We start from the raw sequence: 15,830 nt of genomic DNA, 5'->3' as shown, positions 1-15,830 counted from the left end.
TCAATTCAACGTCTATTCCACGTTGGTTCAAAGGAATTCCGCTGAAATTACGTGGAAACAACATTCATTCAACCAGTGTGTGCCCAGCGGGAGGAGACCAGTGGCTGGACACAGGAGAAGATCTGTGATAAGGCAAGGAGAAGTTAACTAATGTACGCAGTATCGTGGAAAGAAGGGAACGGGAACGAAAGTGGGAAAGCATCTGAAGCCCCTTCATTTCAGTCTTTCTTTCCCTCCCTATCCCTTTCTCTGCTACACTCTTTTGAGATAGATCAATGATAACATTGTCATATTTGAGGCTATAAATATTCTTCCTGTCTCTTATGCTCTCTGTCGCTCTCTCTCCCTCTCTCTCTCTCTTGTATTCTCTGTCTCTCTCTTTATCCCACCCTCTCTTCTCTCTCTCTTTTTCTTTCTCTCCTTCTTCTCGCTCTCCCTGGTTCTGCTATCACACAGGCACACAAATACTCAGGCATACACACACACTCCTCCTCTCTCCCACGCAGCTATTTTACATAATTCAAAAGTGCATTTATCCTCTCCTCTCTCCAGCCTCTCATCGCAGTCTCTTTCCTCTCCTCACTCTTCACGTTTTCCCATGGTCCCGTCTTTCCCCTTTACTTAATGTATCTTGTCTCCTCCATCCTTCTATTTCATCCTCCTTTCATTTATCTGAATTCCTTCTCTTTATCTGGTCTCTACATTCCCTCTACTTCTCAAAATGTCAATCTTTTCTCATGACTCCGCTGTCATGCTACTTTCCACTGCCCACGCACTGAGCTGAGCGAGCGCCTTAGGGAAGGATCCTCATTGTGATGATAACCAAGTCAACGAATCACAGAGGGTTATGAAATCCAAAAGGGTGTATGTCCATTATACACAGCGGAAAATCCCAAGACCAATGAACCAACTGCTAGTCCATCCATTGTCCTTTGTAAATATGGGTAGCACACAGGATCTTAATTTGATCATTCTTTTGTTTCTGAGAATTTTCCTGCACAGCAGGACATTTTTACTTGTAGTGTATTTCAGCTTTAAAAAGGCTTCTTACATTTGTAATTTCCACTTAAAAATGTTTGACTTGATTTGCCCTAATAACATATCAACCTCTACAAAAATGTCCATTAGTTATAATCCACATAATACTTCATATTTCCTCTGGCTCCAGAATGGTTTTCCTGCTGTAGCAAACTGGCTCAAATTAAGACCCTACATCTGTATTGAGGTAGTTATACTCATACTAAGGGACCTGAGTATTTCTGACCACATAACCTAACCAGGAAAACTACAGGCTCTAGTCACCCTGGTGTCATGATCTCTTATGACATTGACAAAACGTCATTTTTAGGGACCAGAGTTTTTTTTCCTGACCATGTGACCTTTTCCTGGTCAGTTCACATAGTTAGAAAAATGGCAGGACAACAGTCATTATGTATGAACTCCAAATACAGCCCCAGTCAAAATGCAACATAAACTAAGAGGTGCATCATTTCCTCCTGGACCTACTGTTCACGAAACAAATTAGTTTTCCTAGAGCAAGTAGACTGTAGCCATGCCTGAGTAGCTAAATGAAAATTCAGCTGGTATCCCTCCTACAGTCCAAAGGTGTGACTGCTCTGTGGCTTTAGCTAGCTAGGCATTTAGATAAGCTGGAAACAGTCAGCAACTTGGAGTCAGGCTCTCTCCATGAGGGTGAAAACTTTGTCCTTTGTTGCCAATTTAGATTCATAAGATTATCTGAAAATATTGGTCTCATGGAGGATATCATTGGGCCAAACCTTTGATTTGTTTGAAGATCTACCAAGTTGTTTTCTTCACTCTTTTCAACGCTGAGTCTACTATGTGAAGGAGATTATTCAAAAAGACAGCAAATATTATTCTTATGAATGTGGATTTGGATCGTCCAGATAATCCATCTGTAGATGCTCTACAGATGGTCATACTATCAACAAACTATCTGTTTATTAAGCAACAGTTAGGTTTAGGGTTAGTAGATAGTTAGTTGAAATGTTGCTGATAGTCTGTAGAGCATCTACAGATGGACTATCCAAGTAAAGTGTCACCGCTGGTTGTCATGGGTTACCCCTCTTGAAATCTTTGGGTTTTGTGTTCTGATATGATTGGTGAATGAAGCCTTTTGTTCGATCTGAAAGTGCACAGAGCCTTGCAGCGTGACGGTGAGTTTACGGAAATAGGAAATAGTTCACCAAGGTCGTTCCGTATCTGCTGTTCACCACCATCGGCCTTCACTCAAAGCTCTCAAATCACAGTGTGAAGCCAAACCTGACATTGTGGAAGTGCTTATGCAATAAAGGTTCCGATGCTTCCGTACTAACAGAACAAACCCTTGAGAGTCCCTTAGCATAACGCTTGCTAGGCAACAACAATCATTTGGCAAAGTCCGAGTGTCAGTTGGCTCAGTAAATTAAGAAAGTAATGTACATGTTTGGTAATGATTATGAGCAAAACACTTAAATATACCTGATAGGCTGCAGTTATTCATACGAGCTTTGTGCATAATAAAACATTATGATAATATTAGTAGGATTAATGATCCGTTTCACTACAATATTTTAGTAATATAAAATCGACATTCTATTTATTACACCACTTTTTTCTCATTATGGCAAATTTTGCAATCGCCGAGCAAGGATTTCTGCCCCATTTAAACATAAAGTGTTAATTGCTTTATCCACAAAGAAACAGTATTACAGTGTTGTGATTTTGAGTCGTTGCGGTTTGACCTCCAAAAGTGGATATTTCAAAGCTTTACAAATGCCAACAGTCTTTGTTCCAATTCCTTAGTGATATGCAAACTTACAAGAAAGGATCTGAGGCAGTGTAGTGCAGTGTAGCGCATACTAATCTCCACTAGTAATGTACTGTAGTGCTATGTCCCAATGTCCATACTAGCGCACTACTTAGCATACTCCTTGCTCAATGCATTAGCATGCTTCATTCTAGATGCTATACTTGTGTGTAACTGAGCCACAATGTTTAAATGACCAGAGACAACATACTATGGGCAACTTTCTGTTCTATCCTGAAAAAGGAAAAATCTGCACTTGTATTTTTCTTTTTTTCACTATTCCTTTTGAACCAGGCACCCACATACTTTTAACTACCACAAACATTTCCTCATACTACAATTTTCTGCTCTAGAAATGACATAAGTAGATGTAAATGACAAGTGACCTAACACTGTTGTGTAGGGTTCATGGTACACAAGATCATCTGGGGTCTGGGCTAGCTTGTCACTTGGTATTAGGAAAGTGTAATCCCACGTGTCATAGCAGCAGTATGTCATTTTCGTATGAACTCAAATCAGATGTTATGAAGTAGGAGGGGAGAGGGGAATCATGCTATTGAAATCCTAAGAGCATCATGTATGTATTATGATGGGTGAGTCAGACATGTGTAAAATGTAGTCAAGCATGATCAAACGTACATCCTTTAGGGTCTGTGCTATCCGGGATCCTTGGGATGTCCCTACACCAGTGAAGTTGACATTTTAAAGGACCCATCCTGACCCATCCTGTAGTGGGGTGCAGTGCCAGTATAAAAGAAATGGAGCTCACACACTGATAAGCTCAACCATGTACCTTCATTCACAAACATACCTTGACGTTGGAACTTATGAGTGTACGGCTCTATTTCTTTTATACATGTCAAACGTAACCACATATCCTCACTTGCTCAGTCATGTCCATGTGTTACTATAACACTTCATGCACTTCATGCTCAGAGTGGGGAGACAAGATGAGTGGGTTGAAGTTGCTTCTAAATACCGACATAGGGTCAGATCTTTTTTAATCCCAACATGGTCTCTTCTTATGAAGAGATTCGTAATCTGATCCTAAATCTGTTGTTAGAGCAACTTCTACCTTAAGTGGAGACAAATGAGAGGCGTGAATTGTGTGACGTTTTGCAGTAGCACCAGTATTATTTGTGTCCTATATGAACTCCTTAATGGTGTTCAGCAATAATCGACCACATTAAATATTGATTTATGATTATGCGTTAAAAAGCCACTGGTAAAAGGGACTCAATAGGTCCATTTCATTCAATTTCTCACCCAATCCCTTTTGATCCAAACCCGGGCTCTTTATTTAGTTTCCATGGCAACATTTTCCCAGTACCTTGCATTTGAGTTACAGACACATAACAAAGCCAGGAAACAGAAAAGACACTTAGGAGCCTATAAACTACATCCTACACATTCACCTTCGCAAACGCTAAGCAACAGAGGGAGGAAACACGCTCCAAATGTGGGGGGGAAATGAAAATCTATAGTCATGCTGATATCATTCAGTTAATGTTCAGGATATCTGGGGTACACCATGTCTAGTATTACCATAACTGAAATGACAGACGAATGCAAAGCAGTAAAACATATAGCCTTAGACTGACTTAAATAGTATAGTAGTATATTAAAGTACTATGCCTAGTACTAGGCATTACATAATGAAGGGAGGGTTAGAGGAATGTAGAGATGGTTTGAATGAGCCTTCTAAAAATAGAGGAGAAAGCAATAGGGTTCTCATTCTTCTGTTACTTCATCTGACTTTAACCATAGAACCTTTTATACTGAGAAGGTGTTCACAGATCCAACAGGATGCACATGACGTGTGTGTTCATCTGCAATTGTGCATGTGTTTGTATACGCCGCCTACAGCATACATGACGCCAATGATGCACGTGTGCATGTGCCTGTGTGCATACAGCACAGTTTGCACTGGCATGCACATGGATGTGTGAACATGTCAGTTTGCGTTGGCATGTGTTTGTGCATGTGAAATGGTGCACTCTTTTTCCTTCCGAATGTAAATCTGATGTCAAGCCGAAAGCTGAAGATGAAACGTGTGGGTGGCAACAGCTTCGAGCTTAGTCCCTCAGAGAGACAGGATGGGGAGGGAGGGAGAGTGAGGGAGTAAAAGAGCGAGAGAGAGAGAGCAGAGAGCGAGAGGAAGGAGAGAGAGGGAGAGAGATGGATGTATAGAGTGAGAACGAGTGGGAGGGACAGAGCAAGACAGGAGGGTAAACGCAAGAAAGCAAGAGGTAGAAAGGTAGAAGGAAAACAGCGAAGGAGAGAGAGTGACAGAGCGAGAGAGAGAGAGAGAGAGAGAGAGAGAGAGTACAATAGCCAGAGTGATGGAGGCTGGAGAGGGAGTGGGTGTCTGAAATGCTGTGAGCCTTTTTGTATGTTTTCCATTGTTTTTCATATAATGCTGGTCTGCAGACCTGTTAGCTTTTGATCCAAGAACTGTAAATCCAACCGTAGGATCGTCTCTCCTGTGTGCAACATACACTATACTCCATTGTAGTTCTACGTTGATCTTTCTTGACGTATTTCAAAACATGTAGGTCATGTCTCTACATGTATGACCACGCCTTAGAGGATGCCTGAGCCATAGACATAGAATCTATAGAATTGATATCCTCATTCAAGTCAATGTTCCGTGATGGGTAATGCCAGTGATCATATTGAGTGTACTGTCAAACTGACTTGGCCTTACCCATTCTAATCCATTATTTCTATGGTATGCGCACTTAGGAGTAATTTCTGAGTTTTCTTTGATGAATGATTTAACAGATAAACAATGTCGAGCTTTTAGGCTTGCCACTTAGCAGGCAGCGGCAGCTTACTTAGTGTAATTTGATGCATGTCAGAAAGGATACGTTGTCATGACAATCCAAAAATCCAAAAAGCCTGTTCCTACTGTATAGAACCTGAATAGAATCTGGTGAATGCAACATACTTGGTCATGACCAAGATGAGACATGAAACATCAGATGACAACTTTGGTGTTGAAGACGGTGTTGATTCCTACCTAAGAAAGATGAGAGGTGTTGTGCTTCGATCCCAGACCTCTAAAGTATCTTCAGATGTCCATCGTCTATTCAGCCCACGATAAGAAAGTGGAGGCAATTCGAAGCAAACAACTTTAGATATCCAACTTTGTCTTGAGTTACCATAGTTTTCCACGGTCTGTGTCTGTTTGATATTGTTGTCGTTGTCACATTCCTTTGGGCCCAAACTTGCTGTAAATCAATGCTCCTCCACTACGCCTTGACATTAGTGTCTATATATAATTAAATACATTGGTGTCAGTGAGTATCTGCTGACACTGGACGTGATTGTGAATGTGTGTCATGGCATTTGTCTGTTAGCCTAAGTGCATTTGTCTGGGTTGCTGTCAAGCAGGTAAGTGCCTCACCTATTGAGTTCAGCATCTGCAGGTCTGAGACTATGAGTTGGTCATACAGATATATTGCTCAGGCAGTGCTTGAGGTCAATTCTCAAGCAAAGAATCCAATTGAAATAACACCAGCAAGCAAAGACGGTAGAATATATTCTAATCAAAAATGAATATACAGCCAAATAACTATCAACAACTTTGTCCACACTTTAAATATTCAACACATAAATACACTTATAAATGACTTGATTACCAGACTTTACTATCCAGGCATCTTGAAATAGGAATCTCTAGATCAACTTAATGTTTCACTCATGAAAAAAAATCTATTCTTACTCAGTGAAATAAATATGAGAGGTTTTTATAAGTACAATTTAGGAGAGGGAAAATGAATAGCCTTACTCGTGGCATTTGTGTATAGGTCAATGAAGGGAGGCAGTAGTTTTCTCATAAGGTGCAGTATCTAAACTTCAAGCTGTATACTTTTGAAAAGTACTCATAAATATATTTATCATGACCTTAAAGTGCCACATGTAAGCTCACAGAGAATAAGGATGATTTTGTAGGCTACTATTTCCCCACACATAAATAACACCAAAATATTAGCTATCCTAGGCTATACTTGATTGAATTTGTAGACGTCTCTTACAGTAGTATATCCATATGGGAAAATATGAAGAATTAGAAATAGGCTATGTCTCCAAAGTCAGCGACTGTTATAATTCCTCACGGATGTATGGTTCATTCTTCCACCACCTCCCCCCAGCCAAGCTCTCCAGCACCGGCAGCGGCTGTTCCGCGGCGGGCAGTCGCGCTGAGAGCTCCTCTTCCCCGGCCTCTCCCTGTCCCCTCGCACCGGTGCCCTCGCCCCCAATCCCGCGGCCGTTTCCTCGGTAACCTACAGAAGATCTACAGAGGCGAATTTCTCTCATGTTTTGGTTGTAATTGAGCAATGGTTTTTAAGGGTTTTATGCCTTCTATCCACAAAATGATGTTGTCCAGGTGTGGAGGATAGATTTTCTACAAGACCTCAATTTCGATTTCGGGAAAATAAAATAATGATTAAAATAAATAATAATAACACTTTTTGGTTAATTTTTTGTAGTTTTAGTTTTTTACAATAAGCAGATCAACCCATGACATCTGCAGCTGTGTATGTGTGTGAGTGGGGTGGGGGGGGGGGGGGGGGGGTTCGTGAGGTCCGCCTGTCCTGTGTGCCAATTATTGGAAATAGGCTAGTGCGCGTTCGGATGCGCTCCGACAAGTCCTACTCTTATACAAGGGGAAAGATATTCGAAGTCCTCTTTCCGTTGATAGACCGATGCTTTCTTAGTTCCCAAATCGGCAGAGAATATTGAACTAGCAGCTGTTAAGCAGATGCTGTGCCAGCGCCTGGACAGGCTACTCTTGCAAGTACAGGAAGTGCGAATCATTGGTGACCATCAAAACGCAAACGTCACACAAAAATAACGGTGAAACAGCAACACGAAAGTGAACAGTGTCCTACACCATGGAATAACCGGGTGAATATTTCCAAATTAGCATCCCTTATCCAGTTGCTAGAAATTATAGTCCATCCTCAAGTAATCCGCCTCTCCTTCGATGGAGGTCTTATCCAACCTATGTCGAACGAGACTGTGTCACACAGGTGTATATGGTTGGAGCAGCACTTATGCCTTGCCTTGCTTTGCCTTCACATCTCCCTCTCTCTCGCTCTATCTCAGTTTTGTTAAAGGGATAGGACAGCGATGTTTTTGAAAGGGTGTGGGAGTCGAGTAATGGAGTGATTGTAAGTACAGTACTAGTATGAGGTGCCCAGTATGCGCTCTCTCTTTTTCTCTCTCCACCCCCTTCATCATTCTCTTCCTGCCCCCTCTCACTCACACACACACATCTGGGAGAATGAGAGGTTCAGAGCTAGGGGCAAGTGTGTGGGAGGCATGAGCGTAACAATATGACTATGACACTGAAAGTTGCAACCCGCTCATGCATACAGAAACACACACACACAGACACAAGACAAATCTGGGGTAGGTGTAATGGTTTCAATGCAAATAACATGATCTATCATGGAAAGAAAGGCAATGATAACTGAGTACATCAAAAGTACCCAAACACACCTGTAATGGTGACAAAACGCTATGCCTATCTTCACGTAGACCTACATCAAAGCACAATTTGCGGTACTCTTTTATCACCAACAGCTAAAAAGCCAGACATTTTTAATTTCAGTCACTTAAGACATCGCCGGTGAAGGCACTTTATAGTATATTTAAACCATCAGTATTTCCAAATGGGTAAAGGGTGACTTGGATCTGTTTCCATGACAACTGTAAGCTTGGACCAACTTTTTAACCCATCGCATTACAGATAGTAAGACACTGAGCGATAAGAATTACAGGGATTGGTTAATTTAAGTATTGCAGAAAACAATTTACTACACCCCCTCCCACACACACATTTTCTCTCGTTCACCCCCCCCCTCGCTCCCTCTCTCTCTCACTCTCTCTCTTGCATTCTCTCTAACGTCTGTGTGTCTGCTCTATAATTATTTCCATGGTTACCATTAGTGATGTGAACCTAAGGCGGATGTACTATTGTAGTAATCTTTCCGTCTCTCTCACCACTGTCATTTACTCTTCCTTTTCACATCCCTTGCTTACTCCATGCAATACAAATGTCCAACCCGTTCACATAGTTCTCTCCCTGTCTCTCTCCATCAGATAGGATAGAGGGATGGTATGAAACGAGGACACACTTGAAGCGTGCACAGTGCCAGCTTGCTAGGTGGAGTGCCAAGGCTATAGAGTAAACTGGGATGTTGGCAGTGGTGGGCACAGGCACGTGGGAAACTGGAAACGCATTGGAGGCACTGACACCGTTTACAGTACAGACACACACACACACACACACACACACACAATTTAAGTGCAGTATTCACAACACAAGCCCACGCATTCTCTTGCATGTGAAGATATTTGCATGGATGTTCGCACACCTTCTGTAGATACCCTACGGCCTCACACCCATAACACATACATCGCCTTCCCATTTACAACATCCCATTCACCCACCATATGGTGTGAATACTGTATCTCCCCATCTCCCATCCATTCTTACTCTATAACTTACTGATAGACCAAGTATATGAGCTCCTTTCTAGCTTCACAGAGCATGGTGGAGCCTTTAGTTGACAGTCAGTCAGAGTGGGAGTGTTGGCCTGACAACACCGGTATTCTATCTCTGGAAAACCACGTGCCTCCGGAGCTGCAGCACACGGCTGTGTGCAAATATTCAATTAAGGGCCTGACTAGTGCAGCTGGAGAGCCTGGTAAAGACACTCTACGTGTGAAAACAGAGCCAGAGAGCCGAGTTAGATATAATAGATATACAATACATACCTATAGGGGCATTGAGATAAATGTGTTAGAGACAGACACAAGAAAAGGGCAACCAGTGAAGAACAAACACAACCCATATTTATGCTTATTTATTTTCCCTTTTGTACTTTTACAACACTGTATATATACATAATATGACATTTGTAATGTCTTAATTGTTTTGAAACTTCTGTATGTGTAATGTCTACTGTTGATTTCTATTGTTTATTTTACATTTGTATATTATCTATCTCACTTGCTTTGGCAATGTTAACACATGTTTCCCATGCCAATAAAGCCCCTTGAATTGAATTGAGAGAGGGGCGGAGAGATAGAGACATAGACATAGGGAGAGAGGGGGAAGAGAGAGAGATGGAGAGATAGAGAGAGAGATAAACAGACATAGAGAGACAGAGAGAGAGAGGGGGGCGAGAGAGATAAACAGAGAGATGGAGAGGTAGAGAGAGAGAGAGAGAGAGAGAGAGGGGCTAGAGCAAGCTCTAATACAATATGTACTACATGTAGGAAAGTTGGCCATCATATCGACATGTAATATCCGTTATGACTTCAAGAAGACCACACCGCACTGTCCTTATATTTCTCAGCAATACTCTCCAGTCAATAGCTATTTTTGCCTCTTTTGTGTAAACGGATGTACTGGCATAAATGCTCTTGTATATGACGTGAGGACCAAGGTTGTTTTATCTTTGCTTGGTCACTTTCTTCAACTCCCTCCATTTCAACTCCATCCATTTAATTGTGTATGGCAGTAACAACTACGGATTCTTGGCTGACCCATTTGTAGCAACTGGCATGCACCTATTTGAGATGCACAAAGAGGAAATATAGCAGAAGCATATATTTGTATGCAAAAGGAGAGAGTCAGGGTCAGGGGGGTTGCTGTGTAGTAGCAACTGAATGGTGGCATTTATTTCCCATAAGAATATGCTGCTGTACTAAAGCTCTGGAACACATTTCATGTCAGGAGAAGGTGAGGTGTTGATTGTGTGTGTGTGTGTGTGTGTGTGTGTGTGTGGTGTGTGTGTGTGTGTGTGTGATTGTGTGTGTGTGTGTGTGTGTGTGTGTGTGTGTGTGTGTGTGTGTGTGTGTGTGTGTGTTTGTGTGTGTGGTGATTTCGATAAAATCCTTAAGTTTACAGATGAATCCACAATTGGGATGTTAGCTACCAGTTCTCGAAACAGAAAACTGCCAGCAAAGTTTGGCAACTCGCATGTTACATCAAATCAAATCAAAGTTTATTTGTCAAGTGCGCCGAATACAACAGGCTCTAACCAATAGTGTAAATAAGGTATTAGGTGAACAATAGGTACGTAAAGAAATAAAAACTAAAGTAAAAAGACAGTGAAAAATAACAGTAGCGAGGCTATAAAAGTAGCGAGGCTACATACAGTAGCGAGGCTACATACAGTAGAAGAGGCTATATACAGTAGCGAGGATACATACAGTAGCGAGGCTATAAAAGTAGCGAGGCTACATACAGTAGAAGAGGCTACATACAGTAGCGAGGCTATAAAAGTAGCGAGGCTACATACAGTAGCGAGGCTATATACAGTAGCGAGGCTATAAAAGTAGCGAGGCTACATACAGACACTGGTTAATCGGGCTGATTGAGGTAGTATGTACATATAGATATGGTTAAAGTGACTATGCATATATGATGAACAGAGAGTAGCAGTAGTGTAAAAGAGGGGTTGGCGGGTGGCGGGACACAATGCAGATACCCTGGTTAGCCAATATGCAGGAGAACTCGTTGGTCGGCCCAATTGAGGTAGTATGTACATGAATGTATAGTTAAAGTGATGCATATATGCATATACTGTATGATAAACAGAGAGTAGCAGCAGCGTAAAAGAGGGGTTGTGGGGGCACACAATGCAAATAGTCTGGGTAGCCATTTGATTACCTATTCAGGAGTCTTATGGCTTGGGGGTAAAAACTGTTGAGAAGCCTTTTTGTCCTAGACTTGGCACTCCGGTACCGCTTGCCATGCGGTAGTAGAGAGAACTGTCTATGACTGGGGTGGCTAGGGTCTTTGACACATTTCTAGGGCCTTCCTCTGACACCGCCTGGTGTAGAGGTCCTGGATGGCAGGCACCTTAGCCCCAGTGATGTCCTGGGACATACGCACTACCCTCTGTAGTGCCTTGCGGTTGGAGGCCGAGCAATTGCCGTACCAGGCAGTGATGCAACCAGTCAGGATGCTCTCGATGTTGCAGCTGTAGAACCTTTTGAGGATCTCAGGACCCATGCAGTGGGGAATGCAGCCCCCGTTAGGAGCAACTTGGATTTACAGGCATAATGGAATGAGATATTGGACAGACAACTTATGGAACTCAACAGTCGTTTTCAGAACGATTCATGTGGGATAATGAAGAAGGCCGCAACTGCCTGCCTGCCCCGATCGATCTCATTTGGTCAAATGACAGTGAGACAGCCACCCAGTACCCATTATGACATTTATGTGGAGGATGCAGCAATAACTACTCTTTTGGTACAGCAGCTTAAACGAAAGGTACAATCATGCTGGCAATTTAAAAATATATATTTTTGTAGTAGCCTTTTTGCCAATAATGCGATAGGTGCACTTGATTCATCTGCCCTGCGTGCCGGGTAGGCGAAGTGTTCCCCTTTTTAACCATTTTATTTGTCTGAAGATACAAACTCGGCCTACGCAGAGGGCCAAGAGAGCTAAATCAGGTGCACCTGGAGGCATTCCGTTGGCCAATTGGATAGCTTAGATCAGGGGTTTTGGGGGCCGGGGACACCTTTTGTGATAACAAATTCATCAGGGAACTCTTCATTATTATTATACCTTTATTTCAACAAGGAACACAGACTGAGACCAAGGTCTCTTTTACAGCTGGGCCCTGCATATACATGTTTACACATACAGTTTAGGTACAATGATTAAGAAACGAGACAAGACAAACAAAACAATCACAGATAACACAAAAAAATACAGCAACAGATTACATTTACACATAGGTTATTCTACTAACAGCACAATAACTTGCATTACCCGAAACAGTTACAAGCAATACAAAAATACAAATTGGGCAACAGGGGGACAAGAGTCTCAAGTTTATGTTTTGTCTGCAGGCTATTCCATAGTCAGAACACAATTCCAGTGAGATAAGAATAGCATACAATGAGCTTTACTATGACTTTGGCCGTGCATGGCTGGACGAACCAAGTCTCGAGCCCTGGGAAGGAATGTTTTAAAGGCCTCTTGGCATCGGAGAGAACACCTTGCAGCTTTAAAGCTCCTTTCCTGCAATTCTACACATTTGTTAATGAGGCAGAGAGAAAATGGGGCAGTTTTAAAGCTTAAATTACAGTGCATTTATGTTGTTGTTTTTTAATTTTTTATTGTGGGGGAGAATACAATTAGTGGAGAATAGGCTTATTGTGGATACCAATACTCCTGTAAACCTACCAGGCCTATGTTGCCCAGGGTTAAGAACATACATTGTAGATTCATAATATTACATGGTATATTATTTTTGAGAACCCCTGGCTTAGATCACCATGTCTACAGCAGCTTCGACGAGCATACAGCGAAAAACAATTAATTCAACCTCATTTACTGCCTTTTAAAAAAACATAGCTGGGATATGGCTGACTTGCTTAAAGAAATGTGGTTTCTACTGACAATTTAGATGTACAAGCCATAGCATAAGGGAACGATGAGCGAATAAGCGGCAATTCGTAATTTTGATTAAGACATGATTAAGCCATCTAAGATGGACGTTGTCAATATAACTTTTGAAATGTACAGCGACAGAATTCAGAACATGGTCCATTCTTACAGTATTCTCCCTCTACACCAAGTCAGAACCAAATGATAAATAAAGGGGGCATACTGTATAAGCAGACAATGAAAGCTCTTACAATATTTGATGATGAAATGTCATCATATAGGCTACATGTGCACCACAAAGTCAGAACAGTAGGCTAAGTTATGAGGGGGAAAGGGACCAAATTATTAAGGTGATGCACATGGGTTTCTAACAGTTTACTACACAACATACACTTACTATTACTTTCTTAGCTGCAGTATAGATACAGTGGGGCAAAAAAGTATTTAGTCAGCCACCAATTGTGCAAGTTCTCCCACTTAAAAAGATGAGAGAGGCCTGTAATTTTCATCATAGGTACACTTCAACAATGACAGACAAAATGAGAAAAAAAATCCAGAAAATCACATTGTAGGATTTTTAATGAATTTATTTGCAAATGATGGTGGAAAATAAGTATTTGGTCACCTACAAACACGCAAGATATCTGGCTCTCACAGACCTGTAACTTCTTCTTTAAGAGGCTCCTCTGTCCTCCACTCGTTACCTGTATTAATGGCACCTGTTTGAACTTGTTATCAGTATAAAAGACACCTGTCCACAACCTCAAACAGTCACACTCCAAACTCCACTATGGCCAAGACCAAAGAGCTGTCAAAGGACACCAGAAACAAAATTGTAGACCTGCACCAGGCTGGGAAGACTACATCTGCAATAGGTAAGCAGCTTGGTTTGAAGAAATCAACTGTGGGAGCAATTATTAGGAAATGGAAGACATACAAGACCACTGATAATCTCCCTCGATCTGGGGCTCCATGCAAGATCTCACCCCGTGGTGTCAAAATGATCACAAGAACGGTGAGCAAAAATCCCAGAACCACACGGGGGGACCTAGTGAATGACCTGCAGAGAGTTGGGACCAAAATAACAAAGTCTACTATCAGTAACAAACTACGCCGCCAGGGACTCAAATCCTGCAGTGCCAGATGTGTCCCCCTGCTTAAGCCAGTACATGTCCAGGCCCGTCTGAAGTCTGCTAGAGAGCATTTGGATTATCCAGAAGATTGGGAGAATGTCATATGGTCAGATGAAACCAAAATATAACTTTTTGGTAAAAACTCAACTCGTCGTGTTTGGAGGACAAAGAATGCTGAGTTGCATCCAAAGAACACCATACCTACTGTGAAGCATGGGGGTGGAAACATCATGCTTTGGGGCTGTTTTTCTGCAAAGGGACCAGGACGACTGATCCGTGTAAAGGAAAGAATGAATGGGGCCATATATCGTGAGATTTTGAGTGAAAACCTCCTTGTCACGGGCGTCCTCCTCTTCATCTGAAGAGGAGAGGCGAGAAGGATCGGAGGACCAAAATGCGGCGTGGTATGTGTTCATGATGAAATTTAATAAAGAAAACACTGAACACTGACACACACTATACAAAAACAATAAACGAAATAATGACCGTGACGCTAATGAGAAGTGTGCTGACACAAGCAATCAACATAGAAAACCCAACACAAAACAGGCTACCTAAATATGGTTCCCAATCAGAGACAATGACTAACACCTGCCTCTGATTGAGAACCATATCAGGCCCAAACACAGAAACAGACAAACTAGACATCCAACATAGAATGCCCACTCAGATCACACCCTGACCAACAAAACATAGAAACATACAAAGCAAACTATGGTCAGGGTGTGACACTCCTTCCATCAGCAAGGGCATTGAAGATGAAACGTGGCTGGGTCTTTCAGCATGACAATGATCCCAAACACACCACCCGGGAAACGAAGGAGTGGCTTCGTAAGAAGCATTTCAAGGTCCTGGAGTGACCTAGCCAGTCTCCAGATCTCAACCCCATAGAAAATCTTTGGAGGGAGTTGAAAGTCCGTGTTGCCCAGCAACAGCCCCAAAACATCACTGCTCTAGAGGAGATCTGCATGGAGGAATGGGCCAAAATACCAGCAACAGTGTGTGAAAACCTTGTGAAGACTTACAGAAAACGTTTGACCTTTGTCATTGCCAACAAAGGGTATTTAACAAAGTATTGAGATAAACTTTTGTTATTGACCAAATACTTATTTTCCACCATAATTTGAAAATAAATTCATTAAAAATCCTACAATGTGATTTTCGGGGATTTTTTTCCTTTTCATTTTGTCTGTTATAGTTGAAGTGTACCTATGATGAAAATGACAGGCCTATCTCATCTTTTTAAGTGGGAGAACTTGAACAATTGGTGGCTGACTAAATACTTTTTTGCCCCACTGTATCTCCCTTGCATATTACATCATTTATGCAGCAGCATACAAGACATTCTAGGACTCACCATTGTGTTGTGCTCACTTGAACAGGAAGGTGGCGCAGCGGTCCTTATTGTGGGCAAATTTTGCCATGAAACTTTGTCATCAAAGTCTTTCATTCTCTA

General features: G+C 41.9%; 1 protein-coding gene across 9 annotated transcripts in view; it reads right to left on the bottom strand.

The window, feature by feature from the left end:
* syngap1b (synaptic Ras GTPase activating protein 1b) overlaps positions 1-15,830 on the bottom strand; it is a 111,656-nt gene that overhangs the window by 49,566 nt on the left and 46,260 nt on the right. Inside the window, exon 1 of one of the 9 annotated variants that reach the window (XM_024385884.2) lies at positions 5,832-7,358. The exons of the other annotated variants lie outside the window; for them this stretch is intronic. The gene's annotated coding sequence lies outside the window, so the exon portion shown is untranslated. Of the gene's footprint in view, positions 1-5,831; positions 7,359-15,830 lie in introns of those variants that run through there. 9 annotated transcript variants of the gene reach the window in all.

The sequence above is a fragment of the Oncorhynchus tshawytscha genome, linkage group LG23, assembly GCF_018296145.1.
Source record: "Oncorhynchus tshawytscha isolate Ot180627B linkage group LG23, Otsh_v2.0, whole genome shotgun sequence".
NCBI lineage: Eukaryota > Metazoa > Chordata > Actinopteri > Salmoniformes > Salmonidae > Oncorhynchus > Oncorhynchus tshawytscha.
The sequence above is the reverse complement of the archived record's forward strand: the minus strand, read 5'-3'. Positions and strand labels throughout refer to the sequence as shown.